This window comes from Neomonachus schauinslandi, chromosome 13, assembly GCF_002201575.2.
Source record: "Neomonachus schauinslandi chromosome 13, ASM220157v2, whole genome shotgun sequence".
Classification (NCBI taxonomy): domain Eukaryota; kingdom Metazoa; phylum Chordata; class Mammalia; order Carnivora; family Phocidae; genus Neomonachus; species Neomonachus schauinslandi.
This window is the reverse complement of record NC_058415.1, coordinates 29432358-29451870: the sequence shown is the minus strand read 5'-3', so window position 1 is coordinate 29451870 and position 19513 is coordinate 29432358. Positions and strand designations below refer to the sequence as shown.

The 19513-nt window shown below is 43.8% G+C and overlaps 1 non-coding gene across 1 annotated transcript; it reads left to right on the top strand.

Moving 5' to 3' along the window:
• Positions 1 to 16089: 16089 nt before the first annotated feature.
• On the top strand, positions 16090 to 16193 carry LOC123326545. The gene has a single exon (XR_006541166.1). It is a non-coding gene; the product is annotated as a U6 spliceosomal RNA (small nuclear RNA).
• Positions 16194 to 19513: the final 3320 nt, after the last annotated feature.

Below are 19513 nucleotides of genomic sequence, written 5' to 3'. Positions count from 1 at the left end.
TTCACTCTTGCTCTTGTTTAAAACTATATCCCCAAAAGGAGTAGGGAAACAGTTCTATATAGTCAAGAAAGAAATATCCAGTTGATTGGAATATTGACATAAAAAAAAAAAAAGCACTGAGTGTGTACGTCAAAAGGAATATTTCCATCCTGAATTGGGACAATCAGAAGTGTGATCCTGATCTGTAGGTATGTGAATGCCTATTAAGTAAAGCAAAGTGAGAAGCCTCCAGTGAATACAGAAAACCAGTAATGCAGTACTTTGCATTAGTGTAGGAATTTAGTAGACATCTGTTGTCTTATACTTGTCCATTCGTTCACTATACACATAGTTATTGAGCTCATATACAGTGTCAGTTACTTCTCTAAGCCCTGGGGATGTAACAGTGGAACAGGCCTTGTGTTCAGAGAAGTGTGCTTCCATTCACAGAAGAGAAATGAGCAATGACCAGCAAACACATGAGCAAAAAAGTTAATCTCGGGCGGTGAAAAGTGTTATGAAGAAAATAAAATAAAGTGATGTGAGGGCGAATGATAAGAGAGGCTATACTCCAGATGGGTAGTCAGAAAAAGCCTCCACAAGGAGGCGACTCTTATTCTGAGACTTGAGTGCCACGGAACGAGCCTGTGAGAAGCTCTGATGGAAGGGCATTGGAGGCAGAGAAAACAGCAGGGTGACTCAACCACGGCACTGTTGACATTTTGGCCAGGATAATTCTTTCTTTTGGGCGCCTGTTCTATGCACTGTAGGATGCTTATTTAGCAGCATCCCTGGGTGCTCCCCACTAAGTACCAGTAGCAGCTCCCTCGCCCTACCCGCACTTATGACAATCAAAATGTCTACAGACTTGGCCAAATGTCCCCTAGGGGCAGAATTGTGGTTGAGAGCCACTAAGCTGGAGTGAAGGCTCAGCTACCACCAAGCTTAAAGGGTCCAACCTACCGAAGCAAGGTCAAGAGATGTTTTTAACACTTACTCCCTCTATATGACAAATTATTTTCTATAATAATTATGCAGCAATCCATAAGAATCATTTTATTCATTCTTAAGTTATTAAATAACTAACAAAGAAGAAGAAATTTTGATTTTACATTTTGAATACAAATAAAAACTTCAAGTAGATGCATTAGAAAACAGAATCGAAGCAAGTCAACTCCTGTTTTTCTTTACAAGCAGTCTCATTGGACACATCATATTGTGTCCAAAGAGAGCTTGAATGATCTTGAACTGTTAAAAAATCACTCTTGGAACTAGCACGTGTGTGGCTGAGTCTTCCCTAACTGTTGTATCTGGGAGAACTCCAAATTAACTTCAGTGTGAAATACAAAGTTCATTAAAGGATAAGGGATCACAATATGCTCATTTACAGCTTACCTATATATCATTAAAACTCTACATCCTTTCCACAATTGTTCAGAACTCAGACCAACAAATGTTTTTTTCAAAGGAGTATTTTTATCACTTACATAGTTTGGAATTGCTGTGGAAAGCACTAATAATAACTGGAAATGTGAGGTACTCTTCTGCATATCTTTTTGGGGGACACAATTCAACCCATAGTATTCTTATTATTCCTGTTTTGCATATTACTTACATTTTACAAAACAGAGACTAAAAAAAAAAAAAAAAACAGAGACAAAACAACTTGCTTAGGATCATACAGTTAGACCCAAGCCTTGCTTTTTGATTTTAAGTTACATATTCTTAAGTGGTGGTATAAATGTTTCAGTCTAGATTTTTTTAAGTGTGTAAGTTATTGCTAGTTTCATTAAGTCGTTCATTATTTCTCTCAGACTGTGGGAATATTACCACATGACTGAGTGTGATAAATTGGGCTATTATTCATTCTTACAATTACCTTTTTCTTGAGGCCCATTTGTGATCCTTCCCTTGCACCAATACCATCCAGGAGGTAGAGTTCACTCTTTCATGTGGGATCCTTCGCAGACAACTCACCTCAAACATATCTGAACACACATGAGCTGGTGCATCAGGGTTCCTCGTCAGTGAAGCACACATTCCAGTGTGAAGTCTGCAGGTCAGTGGGAGCACATCCTGGGCTCATGGGGGATGCAAAAATATGGCTGGGCTGTTCTACTGGCTTTCCATAGCTCAGCTTCCCCTCCCCCGCACCCCCCCCACACCCTCCCTCCGGAGATCTGGTTGGTGTTAGTTTGAACCAGAAAAGTTAAAGTCATCAAAAAAAAAACAGGAATTAAGATTCACACCAGTCAGACAATTAGAATTCGAGATAGGCAGACTTAAAAAAAAACCCTACGTTTCTACAGTGCTGAACCCAAGTAGGGACTCTGAATTAAATTCAGGTATGTCATTCTTACAGCTTTTCTCTCTCTCTTTTTTAGGGATTGCACTCTTATAATTACAAGATACTTCTTTTGCATATCAATAATGAAACTTCCACATGTAGCTAATTAAGAAGTTTAAGACTGCCCATGCCAATACAAAAGTTTACATGACTAAAGTTAGAAGAGGAGGAAGATTCCTAAAATATTGCTGATTTAAAAAAATAATCTGTTGGGTGCCTGGGTGGCTCAGATGGTTAAGCGTCTGCCTTCGGCTCAGGTCATGATCTCAGGGTCCTGGGATCGAGTCCTGCATCGGGCTCCCTGCTCCTTGGGAGCCTGCTTCTCCCTCTGCCTCTCTCTGTCTCTAATGAATAAATAAATAAAATCTTTAATAAATAAATAAATAAATAAAAATAAAAAAATAATCTGTTTTCTGATTACTTTATGTGAGTGTCATATGCCCAGAAGCTAAAAGAATTCAGGAAAAGGGGCAGAAAAGCAGACAATAAACATAAAAGAACATAATCATCTATACTCTGTAAAATCCATGACTTTGAGGGGTAGTTTACATGGAAATTTTGATTTGGAGCTGGAGGGGGATGGGTCTGGATATATTTGCAGTTGTCTTCTAGAAAGGGGTGAAGGGCCAGTTAGAAAGCTGATAATATTTTTCAAAGCAGATGAGCCCCAGGAAATATAACCAAAAAAAATTCATTGCATTTAGCATTTTTTTCAAGAAGCTCTCCGATATAGTTCCTGCTTGCCTTTCCAGTTTCATGCCTCCCTCCCTCCTTCCTAGCCTCTGTTCCAAGGATGTTGACCCATTTACAGATATATCTTTTATTGCTTTGTATCTCCAAAACTTAGCACAAGTCCTGGACCATACAGGGCGCACGATAGATATTTGTTGCTTTGGTGGCTGAACGAATGGAAACCTAGCCATTCAATATAGATTGGATCTCATTTATTCTTTCTCACTCCCTTGTACTATGGAGGGCAGAACTGTTGCTGTGGAAAGCCCTAATAATAACTGGAAATGTGAGAAGCATCATTTTCTGGGAAAAGGAGGACATGTCGAACCTTCTCAGTCTGGTCTCATAGATAATTCCTCAACTTCAGGTGAGCAGAGAGGGCCTTAGTATTTGAGACCATTGATTCATAACAGGAACTGAGACACTCATTCATACTTTACCATATTGGAACATCTATATTATGTGGCAGCTGACAATAAATGGGCTCACCAAGTCCTTTTCCAAATCTTTAGTCTCACCAAATTATATTCACACTAGAAAATTTTTATTGGTCTTATTTCCCAGGGACTCTATGCCTAGAGAAGAGGAATGCTCAGCTCCTTTGCTGCCAGTTGGGACAAACTACAACGGACCATGCACTAGAGTCCCCTACAGGATCAGGCGGATGCCACCCCCTCAGACCTTAGCCTGAAATAGCTCCCCCGCATTGGGCTTCCTCCCTCTACTGTCCTGCTTCCCTCCCTCCTGACTGGTCTTCCCGCAAGTACTTCCTTAATAAACCCCTCTCATGCAAATCCTCATCTCAGAGAGTGATTTCTGGAGAACCTGACCTTACAAGGGTGTTTACTATGTGGGTGTATGAACATGTATAAAATGTCGCAACAATTCTCAAGGCCTTTTCAACCAAGCTGAACTTGACTTGAAGCTCTACCCGTGTTTCTCATTGGAAAGTAAACCTCCAAAAAGTCTAGAAAGAGCAGATGACATAGGTGTTCTTGGAATCCTGAGGACACGCCTTCTGTTTTTACAAAAAGCTGCCTGCCTCATGCATGGCAGTAGGTTTGACTATTTGGCCTTGCCTGACTAAATTAAACAAAAACAAGCATTATCAAATGTTTAGATTTACTGGAGCCTCCTGGCTTCAACGAGCTTGGTGAGTCACTCCTGACAAGCTCTAGCTGTATTAAGGCCATAAGCTCTGAGGTGGTGAGGTGGGTTCCCCTTGTTTTATTTTTAATCTAACAACACAAGCAATGCTAGCCACACCACTTGCAACAAGTAAAGAGTTAACCTTCGAAATGACCACAGTCCAGATGGCAGCATGCAAGTTATCAGAGCCATTTCATCTTCCAGAAGATTTATCACCACCGAAACCCAAGTCTTTCATGTGGGTTTCTGCCACAATCCTTCCTGCACACCCCCAGAAGGAATCTGGAGTTGGCAGGTATGACACGGCACCGTGAACATGGATCCGGGCAAGAAGCAGGACCCGGGAGGCAGACGATCAGCCAGGAAAACCATGCAGTTTTCGCCATTAGGCAAAAGATAGGTGCCTGGTGACAAGACTATTCAGAGCTCTTGGCGTCACTTCAGTCACCAACTGCTTTCTTCTCCTGTCCCCATTCTCAGCTCTTGCCAGATGCCTCCTTTTTAGCTACGACGCATGCTCCTCTCTCTTGGTTCTGCCCCAGATGTTTGCTTGCCCACACTCTGCTCCAAGAGCCTCAGCCCCCCTCAAGAGTTGTTCCTCAAGAATTATTTTTCTTCAGAAAGCCCAAGCATTGGTGTGCTTGGAGCCTGGAAAAAGGGACTTGAAAGAGCTGCCTGGCTCCCTGGCATGAGGACAACACGCTCATGTCCTCATGCCCGCATCTTGTTTCAGACACCCTGAAATCAAGTTTAAAAGCTCATTCTCTATGGTCGTGAAATTGTACAAAATGCTACAGAGAATCAAATTTAGATGATGCAACTGCTTTATTTTCTGTACAATGTATTTTTAGCTGAAGGAGGTTTTCAGAGGAAAGCCTTATCTTTTATGGGATATCATGCCTGTCAAAAGCAATTAAATAGTACATAGAGGCCTCGGAGTGGGCTCAAGTGTAATCTGGATATGGTTTGGGTACATGAATAAATATAAATTTGACAAAGCCTCCTCGTATACGAACTGTAGCCTAAAACATACTACTTTTGGGAAAAAAAGAAGTTATTCAAATACTTTGATTTAAAATTGCTTCCACCAGTCATTGATTTATAAATGTCATTTGCCACGTAATTCTAAATGACTCTACAGACTACAGAACATGGAACCACTGGGATAAAGGAGACTTTACTGATCTTACATAAACCAGAAAGACTTTATTTAAACTTTAAATAGCGAAATGTATTGATTATTTGGTCCAAGAACCTCTAGTTTCAGACAGCTGTCATTTAAATGATGGGATTTAAGAGAAACTAAGAGAATTCCTCGAAAACTGGACCACAGTTGATAAGAAATAAAGAATTAATTTGTTGTTTCTGTAGTCAATATATTTCAAAACCATGGCACATATTGCTCATTCCCTTTAGACACGTGATGTTAGGTCCACTTACACCATCAAGTCAGCCCACAGCAGAATTATTAGGTCTTTTTCTGCATAACCAACTATCTCAAACTTAATGGCATAATACAACCACCCTTAGATTATGCTTATGAATTCTGTGGGTCAAAAATATGGAAAGGGCACAGAAAAGTATGGGCATACAAGGGCTCCATGGTGTCTGTGCCCTCAGCAGGGAAGACCAGAAGAGCCCAGCCCGAAGGATTCACTTCCGAGAGATTGCGTCTTCGCTCACAGGTCTGGCTTCAGGGCTGTGCTGCTCAAAGCTAGGCTCCCTGGGGTTGTTGACCCAGGTACTGTTATGTGGCTCCTCCATGTGCCATGACTTCTCACAGCATGGCTGAAAGGATCCAAGAGGGAACATTCCAAAAGCAAGCATTCCCAGAGCAAGGGTTCCAAGAGAACCAGACAGAAGCTGCCTAGCCTTTTCTGATCTAGTCTTGGAAATTATATAGCATCATTTCTGCCATACTTATTGTTTAAAGCACTCATAAGCCCATGTAGATTCAATGGGAGGAGTCAGTGAGTGGAGCATCCAGGGATAGGTGGCTGTTTTTAAAAACTACCACTATTAGGGTTTTGGCGAGATGGGAAAAATATGAGCTTGGTTTTGAATCCTGATTCCTCCATTTCTAAATGGGTGACCTGACCTCTTCCTCACTGTACACACACAGATCCTGATCTCACAGGGTTGCTACGGGTAGGCACAAATCCACGTTGGAGTGCATCAGTGTTCATAACCAGTTGGCTAGTTTTAATCCTCTTCCTTGTTTTCTTAGCTACCTTTACCTCCTTTCTCAGGCAGGAGCATCCTCAATCTCCCTGCCATAATCCCATCAAAATCTGCTCCCAAAGCCATTGTGCGGGAGGTAGAATCACCAGGGTGCTCCTCAGTAGCTCGGGGAGGAAATGGCAGATGCCCACGGAAGTTGCACCTTGCGGGGGTCACCTTCTCCACCGTGCCTAAGAACCCGCCCCTCCCTTCTGGCTGTGTTAGAATTCCAACCCTCCCTTCTTGTGACACCTGTAGAAGCCATTGACAGACATTCTTTAAGCCCTCAGGAATTTCCTTTTCCTTTAAAGAAAGTGAAATGGAATTCCAGATCAGGGACCCGCGGGATGGAATTTTTCTGAAGTATGTGTTTCTGTTCTTTCTACTTCCCGTCCCCACCTGGTGTCAAATCAATTGAGGAAAGGCATCCAGAGAAGGTAAAGGACACGTTTAGCCTGGCTTCCCTTTCTGCCTAAGTTCTCTGAGCACGTTACCTAAATCTGCTCCAGTCACCAGAGTAGTTTCATTCATTACTGGAGCCAAAGAACACATAAAATATTCCAAATGGAGTTGCTGAAGACAATATTGTATCCAGTTATGACAAAAGAGTGGCATGCTGAGTTAGTTCTTCATTTATTGTCATTGTTCCAATTTTTTAGTCACCTCCCTGGTCTCTTTATTGTCACTGCTGGTCTCCTCAGATTCACCTTCATATGAGTCAGAGATCCTTCTGGAAGCAGCCAGGCCACACTGCTGCCCTGCTCAGACCTGTGATGATTTCCTATTATACTTGGAGTAACATCTAAGGTCCCTGCAGTGGCTGCCAAGGCCATCCACAGCCAGTTCAAATATTTCTCAGACTTCATTTCCCTCCTTAGGCAGGGCCAGCCGTGCTGACGTGTGCAGGTAGGTGCCCAGGCCCTGAGCTTCGAAGGGCCCCACACTTGGTTCAGTGCTCTGCTGTTGCTGTTTTGAAGGTTTTAATACATTTTGAACCAGGGGCCCTGCATTTTCATCTTGCACTGGGTCTTGCAAGTCACGTAGTGGCTTTCGCTGCAGCCACGCGAGCCTCCTCTGGGCTGCACGTGGGCCAGGCCCATAGCCCCCCGGGCTGCGGCCATCAGCCAGGGGCTACCCGTTCCTGCTTCTGAGAAGGTGCCCATGACACGCTCACTCGGCTGCCTCTCTCCAGCACTCAGGTCTCATGTCTCCCCACCACCGACGCCTTCTGCGACCGCCACGTCCACGCGGTCACTGCCTCCCCGTGCGCTGAAGCGTTTCCTCTTCAAAGCCCTGGCTGCCCCTGTGTGACGGAGCATAGTCACTTAGATGCAGAGGTGTTTCCAGTTGTCCTCGTAGAAGTTCCTCCAGGGCAGGGACTCCCCGGGCGTGGTCATTTCTTTGACCTTGGGGCCTGACACACTTGCCAGCGCATAGCTGTTCCTCAGTACGTTATTGTTAACTTACTCCTCACGAATACCACACATGCTGCCCATCACCCCAGGAGCACCTTTTAATTCTATGAATTCGGTTGTGAGAAGAGTTCAGAGAACACATTTGGAAATACACCATTTTGCTTTCACTGTGGTCACTTGGCTTTTCTCAGACGGCCACACATTCCTGTTCAGCTTAATCTCTCTGCCTTCTTTTCCCTCTTTCTCTCTCTCTCTCTGCTTTGCAATGACTCCAACTCTGTGCTTCGAACATTCGAGATATGAAGAAGTTGAGATGAGTTTTCTAACTTTGGAGAGAGAAACAAGGTAAGTCAGAGGAGGTATCAGAATGATGCCCTAATTCCCCCAGAACTGGATCCTCTCACCTGGAGGAGACGGCAGCCACCTCGTGTCCTGACTCCTGACCCCAGTGCCTTGTCACAGCCCATGCGGCAGCAGGGACATCAGAGCTAGAGACGCCTTTATATCGGCTAGGCCAAACTCCTAAGATCTTGTGTTCTTTCAGGGAGGAAAGGATGTTTCAGGTCAGAAATAGAGAGCAGGGGAGGGGCAGAGGGGGAAAGGGAGGAGAAGCGGGGGAAGGGAATGATAAAAGAGGTACTTGAATCATTCTAGCCCCTGACATGGAACGTAATTTCTTGAGGTCGCAAAACTGATTGGTTGCAGGTCAGGTGCAAAAATTCACATTTTCTGACTTTCTCTTTGATATTAAATATCCTTTAATTGGAAGAAATGCTTATTGGCATCTAAATTTCCAATATGGTCTGGCATTATTACCATCCTCCACGTTCATTTTCAATTAAGTTTTCTACCATGGTGCACTTCATAGTCTTTGAGTCAAGGACTGTCTCTGCGTGGGGAGATCAGGTGTCAGGCAGGTCATTGGGCTGCACACTGAGGCCTTCACCAAGGTAAGAGGGGAGCCTACGTGTCTCATCATAGGGGTGTCTTGGCAGAGTCCCAGTGATGTCACATCTTCTGTACTCTTGTTCTCTTTGCACCTTGGGTGGACAGAAATCTTGGGTTCTTGACATACTCTCCTCCTTGGTCCATGCATCCCCTTCTATTGTTTGTATGTCAATTTGGTTTTAACAATTGTATCAACTTACACGATGTCACCACCCCACTCAGAAAGTACTTGCTTGGGCGACACGTCCAAGTGGTTCTGCCTATCCGACCCCTTGCCTCCAGGAGCCCCAGACCTGCAGTGGTCACCCTCCTGAGTCCTGTGCTGCTTATTCCCTTTGTCGGAAACAAACATCTTTTCTGAAACAGATGGCATTCCTACACGTGTTCTCAAAAGGCATGGGTTGGGTTGTTCTTATCTGTGTATAAAAGTATCGAGTTGTAGGTAATTTTTCAGGACCAGCCCAGAGAGGGGAACTGACCTTACACCGGGACCAAATCCTTCTGCATCGGTGGGAGGGAAGGGCCCCAACCATTAGTCTGGCCCTGAACTGACCCACCAACGTGGAGAGGCCTGGTGAACCACTCCTCCCTCTGCGGAGAGAAGCTGACAACCCAGAACACACAAGCCTCTTCCTGGGTTTGCTTTTCTTCCAATAGCCCACCTGCGCCCGGGGCTGGGCTTCCAGCCACCCACTTCGTGCGGCTGCTCACTCCCCCACCTGTGCAAACACAGGGCTTCCTGTCACCACGTGGCCTGAGCCGCGCAGGGCTGCGCCACGGAGCTTCACATTTTTAATTTCCTAATGAGAACGATCGTAGGCCTGGAAAACAGCTGTTATCCCAGGGGCCACGACACAACGTAATTCAATTGCACCTTTATGATTTCTGTCTTGTCCTTTGCAATTTCCCACAAACCTGAAACGTGTTTCGCTACTCACTTTCTGTCTCAGGGCCATCCCAGCCCTTGGCCCTCAGGGAGACTCTTGCACCGTGGAACAGCCCCCTGCCCCCCGGCCCCCGCAACTCCCAAGTAGAAATAAGAGGATATTGAATTACTCATGAAATCATGGTGCGACACAAAGACACTGAGGCTGCGAGGACAAGCCCATCGTAGGTAGGGTCCCCTTCCCTGTCCTCTGTCACCGCCTATAATTAACCACTATTAAAAACAAGAGGCTGGGGCCGCCTGGCCGGCTCAGTCAGTAGAGCACTCGACTCTTGATCTCAGGGTTGTGAGTTCGAGCCCCATGTTGGGTGTGGAGATTACTTAAAAATAAAATCTTTAACAAAAACAAAAGGCTGATGTGCCATGATGAGTAGAAAGAACAAAGACATTGACGTGAGGAAAAAAATGAGATCAAATCCCATCTGTGTCATTTGCTCATGTGACCTTGGACCTCTCGGAGTGACTTTCCTGATCTGAAAGATGGAGCCAGATACCTACTCCATGGGGTGCTGGGAGAATTACTTGAGGAAGGTGCCGAATGGTGAGCTCACACGGCCTGTAGTGTGGTTAGGGCCTAGGTGCTTCATCACTGGGGCCCTTTCTCATTTCCTCATGCCGAGCCTGCTGGTCCCTCACCCCCAGGCCTCTCCGTTCTGATCCATCACACGTCGCGGTCAGATGAATCATCCCAAAGCAGCGTTTGTGTATATCACATTTCCCCTCCTCCCTAACCAAACCCACACCCCTAAACAACAACAGAAACCTGTGGTTTCCCAATGCCTTCAAGATGTCCAAATCCCTTAAGTTGACCTTTCAGCTCCACCACAATTTAGAATCAATGCACCCCTTTGCAGTGGTCTTTTATTACCCCTACACCTGAATCCTGTGTTCTCAGAAAACTTGCTCTGTGAACATGCCGGAAACATGGTAGACCCTTCTCTACCTCTGCACCCCGCATTCATACTGTCCCCTTTGCACACACTACTTGCTTCCTCCTTTTCACTGGTATACAGTCTATCCTTCCTCGGACGTGCGAGTAAGGTCCACACCTCTCTACTTTCCCACCTCACTGCCTGCTGGCTAGCTGCTCTGTCGTACCTTGTCTTGTCATGAGTCATTTGTGTATGGGGCAGCTGGTACCTAGCATGGGTTCAGAAATGTGTGGTGATGATTGCAAATATAAAAGCACAAATTTCCAAGACACTTCTGTTTAGAAATGCCTTCCTAAATTCACCTGGAATTCAACTCTTAATTTCCTTACATTAATTTTTTTTGAAAATTTTCCGGTGTCTGGGTGGCCCAGTTGGTTAAGCGACTGCCTTTGGCTCAGGTCATGATCCCGGAGTCCCGGGATTGAGTCCCACATCTGGCTCCCTGCTCAGCGGGGAGTCTGCTTCTCCCTCTGACCCTCTCTCCTCTCATGCTCTCTCTCACTCTCTCTCTCTCTCTCAAATAAAGAAATAAAATCTTTTAAAAAAATAAAATAAATTTTTATCAGTAGCCAGATTGAAATGATCAAACATTGAGTTTGTGCTGCTGTTAGGGTGTGTGTGTGTGTGTGTGTGTGTGTGTGTGTGTGTGTGTTAGGGAGCTGCATTGACTGGTTTAGCATCACATCAGCCCAGTGAGAAACAGTGATCTTCACTCTGCTCTCCTTGGCTACTCTCAGGTGATAAGCTTTCATCAGACCACGATGGTTGTTCAACCATCCAAAATTATACTGGAATTTAGGAAAGATAACTGAAGGGAGAATGAGACTCACAATAGTTGACCAGTGTCCACCTGTTTTTGGGCAGATCACCTCCCTGCAATGGTTTAATCTTGTAATAAAATATGCCAAGGTGAGCTAACTTCCCAGTATTCCCAGGCAGGGGGGAATGACTGGCTGTGTTGGCAGTAAAAGAACATGAGGAAGGGGGTTCTGTTGAAGTTCTAAATTTCGTTGTTTATATTCCAGGCATTCTTGGTAAGAGTTATACCTAAACCTGAACTTGGACAAAGGCCAAAAAATTATGCACTGGTGCCATACCCAAAATATCTGGGACTGTTGTCAGGTTGAAGGTTGGTCAGTATCCCTGTGCAATGGGGTAGCTTGAACAATACTGAATTTGAAATAATTAAACAGCACTACCTTGAGTTAGAGGCTTTTTAAGGGTGCTGTTAATTTTTTCGCCTAATGCAGAAAGAGTTTTAAGTCTCAACTCCTAAAAGGAAGACATTGATCCAGCTCGGAGATTTGCAATGTCTTCCCTGTGCAGAACGTTGTTACTGCTCTCAGAAGAATGCCTCCACCAAGGAGAGTATTTGCTTATGGAGCCCTCCCAGGTTAGCCTGAGGGAGACATGCTCTGTCACATAGCGGGAGTAGCCCTTGTAGCCCATAGAAAGGATTAAGACTGCAGAGCAATCAATCCAAATTTGTAGAACTGATACTGATGTCCAATTAAAGATGGCTGATCAAACACACACCTCAGGCTTAGTGAATAGCTAGTCCAGATGGAGCCAGTCAGAAAACCGTGGGAATATTTCTTCAAGGAGATAAAACTGATTGCATCCCAAGTGCATTTCAACATATTCAAAGGAGATCATACAACTGGGGGAATGTTTAGGTTTGAATTAATGATAAGTCAGTGGGAAGCTAAGAAAATGAAAAAAAAAATAGCTCAATATCATCTCTGGGACAAAGAAAGTATTATTTAAAAGCATCCATAGTGCACTGCAGAGATCAGTTTAGATGCCATTTGCATTGTCATAATTATATAAACACTAAATATTTCTCTATTTAAAATGACAACATAGCTGTTTTGGAGGATGAGGGGGAAAAGGTAGCAGGCATGCAGTGGGCTAGGGAGGGTGGGAGAGAAGGAGAAAGAGAACAGAATATTCATTGTCCAAACTGGAAACTCAATAGAGAATGTCTAAATATGAAATACCAGATCGAAATATGTTATTTAAACCTATTATGGTTGTTTCTGGGAAAAAGAAAAGAGGATTCAAAAAACAGCCAGGCTATATGGATGAAAATACAGGCCATGCTGCTTTAATAAAAAACAAAACAAACAAACAAAAACCTCAAAATACCAATGCTCAAATGATTTAGGTATATCGTGCTCTTGTTTGATATGGCCCAGAGAGAAGCAATTTGGGTTGAAGGGTTGGCTTTATGACCCCCAAATGTGGCTTCCATCTCGGGGGCCACAGCAGCCATTCTAGTTCTTGTCATGCCAACCAGTGGGAGGGGGCAATGGGTCAGGGCAGCACCTGTGCATACCTTGACAGGAACTCGCCCCAGAAGTAGCACAGATCCACTGGCCAGACTGTGGGCACATGGCCTAACTAAGCTGCAAGGGAGCCTGCGAAGGGCAGTAACCAGCTGTTGGCCAAGTGCTCTGCTAAAACACAGAAGTCCTATTATTAAAGAAGGCAGGAACTAATGTCAGGGCTCAACCAACAGCCTCTGTCAAATAAACTTTGGAGAATTATTTGATTCTTTTAACAAGGGCCTATGTAACTATGGAATTTAAGACATGGTGCCTTAAGATCATCTTTTGAACAGTGGAATGAATGATCCAAACCTAGAGACAAGGGTCCTGAAGCAGAACGCAGGCATCCCCAGAATAGACAGTACAGATCGTGTGGAGCCCAGAGGACCCAGTCCTGTTTGGTACCCTGCTTTAGGTCCTTCCATTTCGGGATGCTTCCAGCTCCTTTTCTGGTATGAATATGCTATACGTTCAGCAAGGACACATGGGCGCCCCTGCAAACCTATGATTTTATAGTAAATTATTCCAAAAGAACAAGATTCTGAGATGGAGATTAGTGTGTAGGAGGTAGGCAAAGGGAAGGAAGCAGGGTTGGGCAGGGCGAAATGCTGGGAGTTCTGGAGCTGGGACAGACCACAGGTATCGAGACAAGGGGCCAGACTTTTATATCCCAGTACTGACCAGTCTGGATGCCCATTGTCGCAGGAACTTGCAACCCTGGGGAGTAACCTTAGATAAAGTAGCTGTCTTCAGCCTGGGCAATTCACGGAGGGTCTGAGAAGTTCAGCCTGCCTCCTGCCGAATTCTCAGCAGCTCAGGGAACAAGTCCTTCCTTCCTGAAGGGGCATTTGAGCAATGCATCACAGCATCTACTATATATGGATCCAAGTAGCTGTCTCGGGGTCTCTGTGAAATCACTCATTCAGATTTGGGTTCCAGCAGGAGTGGCGCTTGTATTTCTCCAGAGGAGTAATTCAATGGTGGTGATCTCATTACAACTACAGAGGGGCTGGGAGGTGCCGGAGGATTTGGATGGAAGCTGCATGTATGTAGCAAGTATGCTCTTTGACTTAGGTTATATTTTTACTGGAGGTGGCTGCAGGACAGCTGTTGGGGATTAAAGGGAAGGGACCTAAAATATAGACAAACCAGATGATATCTATGATTATACTTTACTTTCATCTGTGCTCTTGGGTGATTAGTCAACAGTTGTTGGTTAACATATAAAGAACTCTTATCAGGAATTTAGGCTCCAAAAGAAACAAAAGCAAGGGCTTCAAATAACCCTATTTCCATCTGCCTCAGAGGGTGTGTTCCTTACCACAGGGAGCGTTAGAAGTAAGTTTGCTCCAGAGAAATGAGGGGTGTGAAAACATGTGGTTGGCTAAGAAGATTTCCACGGGCACCTCCTTCTTTGATCTGGCAGGCCCAGCAGTCCAACACCTTCTGGAATGATACCCTAGGGATAGAATTCTGCCCCATAGTCCCCAACTAATGGAGGGCAGGCCGTCTCTGTCACCTCTGTCCCCTGATCCTGATGTCAAAATTTTGTTGCGACCACATCATACTGAAAATTTCCTGCAAGGGGCATGTCATCGTTCCTAAAAAGACCAGAGAATGGGGCAAAGAAGTTGAATGATTTTCTGTGCTTACCTGCTAGTACATGTTTGAGTGTAGGTGGCAGAATGTGATCTGAGTTTGTTTTCATTTAAACATATGTCTTGGAGGTGAGGTTGTCTAGGGGAAGGGACATAAACCTTTAACTGCTAGAAGCTACCAATATTTTTCAAAAGACTCTCATAATTGTGAGTAGCCAAATTAGCCGAGGGGCTGAGAAAGCGAATGATGCCTCCTGTTATTGCTGGTTAACTGTTCCAACAATTAACCCGTAAAGTAATAATACCTGAAACAAACGTGATTATCAACACATTGGTTTAGTGCAGTGATTGATTATAAAAATAAACCACCCTGTTTTAGAAATTCAGTACATGCTATACAAAATAACAAAGTAAACCTAACTTGATTATTCTAGCTGGTCATTTGATGCTTACGTGGTCTCTGCTACTAGACTTGGTCTTGGGCAGGCTCAGCGTATGGCTCAAGCTCTAGGATGAAGTCTTTCATGTACCTGATGATCCGGGGCATGGCTGTGGAAGACTGCTGGGTTTCACTCTGCAGTGTGAAAATCAAGAGGATTCTAATGGGAGATGATCACAGAGAAATGAATCCAAAGTCCTGCTTTGGTTGATGTGGCCTGGAGGACCCGTTCCCAGCAGTCCAGCTTGGCTGCTCAGGCAACGCAGTGAGACAAAATCGTACCCTCCAAATACTGACTACAAGAGCATTAAAGGAGACGGGGAATAAAAGCCGTTGTCAATATGATAGTCATCTGGGGTGCCTGGGTGGCTCAGATGGTTAAGCGTCTGCCTTCGGCTCAGGTCATGATCCCGGGGTCCTGGGATCGAGTTCCGCATCGGGCTCTCTGCTCCTTGGGAGCCTGCTTCTCCCTCTGCCTCTCTCTCTCTCTGTCTCTCATGAATAAATAAATAAAAATCTTTAAAAAAAAAAATGATAGTAATCTGCAACTCTCAGAGTCAGACCCAACTTCCCACTGCTCCTTCAACACAAACCCGTGAGGGGGGCAAGCCTCTCCTCCTCCTGCCCCCTGACTTACATCTTGGCTCGGGAATCTCTGATTGCTCTTCTCTCTTCACGAACCCTCCCTACCCTTCAATAATCCCTTCTTCATCCACACAAAGACGCCTCCCCCGGCTCTGTTGGCCAACACTGATCCCTTTGTCTGAACTACATTCGCTTCGCCCCTTACATATCTCATGCTTTATCTTCTGGAGATCCTAAGTCCCAGAGCACTTCACTAGGGAGGAGCTTGCCGCCTTTGCCCCATCTGTCCAAGGCATCCCCACAGTGCCTAACACAGAGCCAAGAGTTCGGGGGTCCTCAGTGTGTGCTTGCTGAGTCACAGAGGCTGGACACTCCGAACACCTAGGCAGCGGTGCAGGGAGCAGCTGGGCCGAGGCAAGCTAGAGAAGGAGTTCAAAGTCAAAGGATTTCTTAAAAAGCGGTACTAGGTGTGCTCACTTCAGCAGTACATACACTAACTTTGGGACGATACAGAGATCAGGATGGCCCCTGTGCAAGGATGACACGCAAATCCGCGAAGCATCCCACATTTAAAAAAATAAATAAATAAAAATTTTAAAATAAATAAATAAATAAAAAGCGGTACTAGCAAAACAGGACCGCTGTTGATCTGCATGCATCAGGTTTGCAAATCCTGGTCTCCAAATGATTAGCAAGCGACGTCTGGCCCCCTACCCTGGGAAAACAAATCCGTAAATGGAACAGCAGAGAAGCATTACTCGCTTCATTCTGGACTTCTCCCCTTGACCCAGGTTTGTTTCTGGACAAAGGGGCACCCCAGGAAGCCACATTCAGACTGTGTAAAGGCATCCCACTGTAAAGGGGCCATTACGCTCAGGGAACTAGTGTCTTTCAGGTCTCACCCTGACCCTGAGCCCAGCTCTTTTCCCTTCTGGAATCTATGCCAGGTCTCTGCTCAGATACGGTTTGCCATGAAGCTCTGGGGGTAGGTGTCAGGGGGCAGGAGGGCAAAGGGTGGAAATCAGCGGACACTGTCTCTCTGTGCAGTGCTATTTGGGGGCAGAAACCAGCTTGTGCTTCTTTCCTAAGGATTTGGGATGGGGATGTTGGTCTTTGGGAGAACAGAGAGATCTAGGTCAAAGGCTAGTTGAGGAAGAAGGTAGAAATATCTTTCTTCTGAAGGCTAAATATGGAGACATGCCCCCAAAGACATGGGAAAATGAGAGTCTTTATTTTTGATGAGAACAAGGAATGAAAGATAATTGAAAGATGAAGGCAAATGTCTTTCAGTTTGCTTTTTTGAAGATACTCATCTAAAAATAAGATCATGTGGAGATGAAATGACATGTCTGAGTGCTGCTAACAGTAGCCCTTTTGGGGCCAGGAGATATGGAGCAAAATGTGTTCAAAAAGAGATTTCTCTCTGAAAACCATTACTCACTGCCCTGCTGCCAAGGTCACTGAGAGCTGTAGTTTTGCTGCTGTGAAACTGTTTACATCCAAGAAGACTCAGGGACACAAGGTCATGGGAGGTAAGCAAGCCTGGAGACCTCAAAGGCAAAAGACAATAAACACAGGAACTTTCAGGGCTTTTAAAGAAACTCAATTGGGCCAAACAAATTCCCACTTCAGATGTAGAGTCACAACATCTTGTAGCAGATGGGAATAGGAGTGGAGCAAGAGTTGGTTCAAACGGAAGTACTGTGAGGTTTTATCAGGACCAAGACAGGCCACGGAGAGTTAAGGCCTGGAAAGTTTCTTCAAACATGTCTGGACTAGAATGAAAACTCAACTGGCATGGAGCAGAGGGATTAAATTCAGGAGCAAGTTTCCAAGGAGACCTATAAGAACCCAGTTGGAGGAAAACCTCTTTCAGAAAATTCCTAAAATGGAATGAGTCGCCACTGAAGCAATGGGAGCACATTCAGTGAAATGACCAGGAGTGGATGGAGGCCTGATGTGGGGGAGACTCAGCTATGACCTGAAGAGGTATTTCGTCAGCAAATATTTGGGTATATTTAATTGAAATGCATTTATAGTAAGTCAATGCCTACAGAAAAAATGTTAAAATATTCTCTCTGGAAATAATGTGGAATTTGGTCCTAAATTTGACCACTCACATTAAGCAGTCTGAATAAATATGGTGGGACTTTGCACCCATCTGAAGTATCAACTGCTAAGAAGAGAATGCTTTTAAATCTCCTGGAACTCTGAGGAAAGGTACAGAATGCTTGGCTTCATGGAAGCCTAGCGTCCCTGTCCACAGCAGCACACCCCACTTCCTCCTCCTCTCTCAGCATTGGCTGCTAAAGGTCTTCATACCTCACCACCACAAACCTGACTCACTTCTTTCGTACTGAGAATCCCAGCAACTTTTCTTTGAAATTCAACTTTAAAGAAAATGGGAAAGTACAATTTTAATCAGAGAAAAACCTCAAGCTCAGTGAAAATTACTTCGCAGTTCCTGTTGAATGTAAACTAGAACCACTTTTGAGGTGATCATTAATTTTATAAAAGTGATATAAACCAGAATGAACTTCCATCCTACTTTATAATCAATCAGTTAATCAACAAGTCCGAGGGGAGTAGGAGTGCTATGCATTCTCTGTCGTGCTGCATGAGGTTACAGAGAACAGAGTAGTAATCACTGCGTAGTAATTGAATGTTCAGGGCTGGATTCAAGTAATTTTAAGCACAGAATTGAAATGATCAGGTAGGAAGAAGGAAATGCAGAATGACTTAACCAACTACTTCAGGAAAAGAAAACATCCACTACCTGTTCCAGTGTCCTCATCTGATGGTATTTCTTTAAAAATGTGGCAAGTTATGATATCTTTGAGAAAATCTTTGAACTTAACAAGCATTTCTAAAAATATGTGTGCAACCAAAGAAAGCACCAGAAAATGCATTTTGTCTATGGCTTATGCACATTCATTTAATGTATTTTTTTCCTGAAATCACCACGCATTAATATTTTTCAAAAGTTTCTTTCTAATATTCTTTTAAAAAGTACTAATTCTAGTTTATTACACTTCGAAACAACTTTCTCCACCCAGATTTGACTAGATCCCAGAGCCTAATTCACATACCAGATCAAAAGTTTTCTTGTACAAGGTCGTTTCTGTTAGACTAGAAGTACTTGAGTTTATCATTTATTGTAAAAAAAATCCATTGAACTTTGAAATTTAACCACCTTACTTGTTGTCAAGACTGTATTCCCATGAACATGGCTCTGAAAAATAACATTTGCTAGTGTTTCTTTAATGCATAAAATTATGAAGAATGTACTGATATTCTGTAACCCTACCACATAGATAATCTCTGATAATATATTTTTAAAAATTGATTCATGTAAATAATGAAAAATTCAAGCTGAACAGAAAGTTATACAATGAAAGTAATATTCTACTTTCTCATTTCACCCTGGTTATTAGTAATTTCTTATAGTTCTTCTAGAAAACATTTTTTCTCCCACGTGAAAAATGCACTGCACATATATATATATACACAAACACCCACATATGCACATATTTTTACATTTTTATAGGGAGAGCATACAATCAATACCTAGAGTGCCTCATCCGGCTTGTTTTCACATAATAAGATGTCTTGAAGAACTTCCCATGTTAGCACAAATAGACCAACCTCATTCCGTTTAACAGCAGCATAGCACCCAATTCTGTTGGATGCTATATATATCCAATATATTCTACCATGTATTTCAGAAGCCCTTTGTTGATTGGCATTTAAGTAGTTTCCAGGTTTTTTTGATTAAAAGAAAAGGCTCACTGAAGATCCTTTTATAGCTTGGCTTTAAAAAAGGGTGTATTAGTAGATTAAATTCCTAGAAGTAGAATTTTTTTCTTAAAGTTTTCTTTTTCAATCTATTCTAA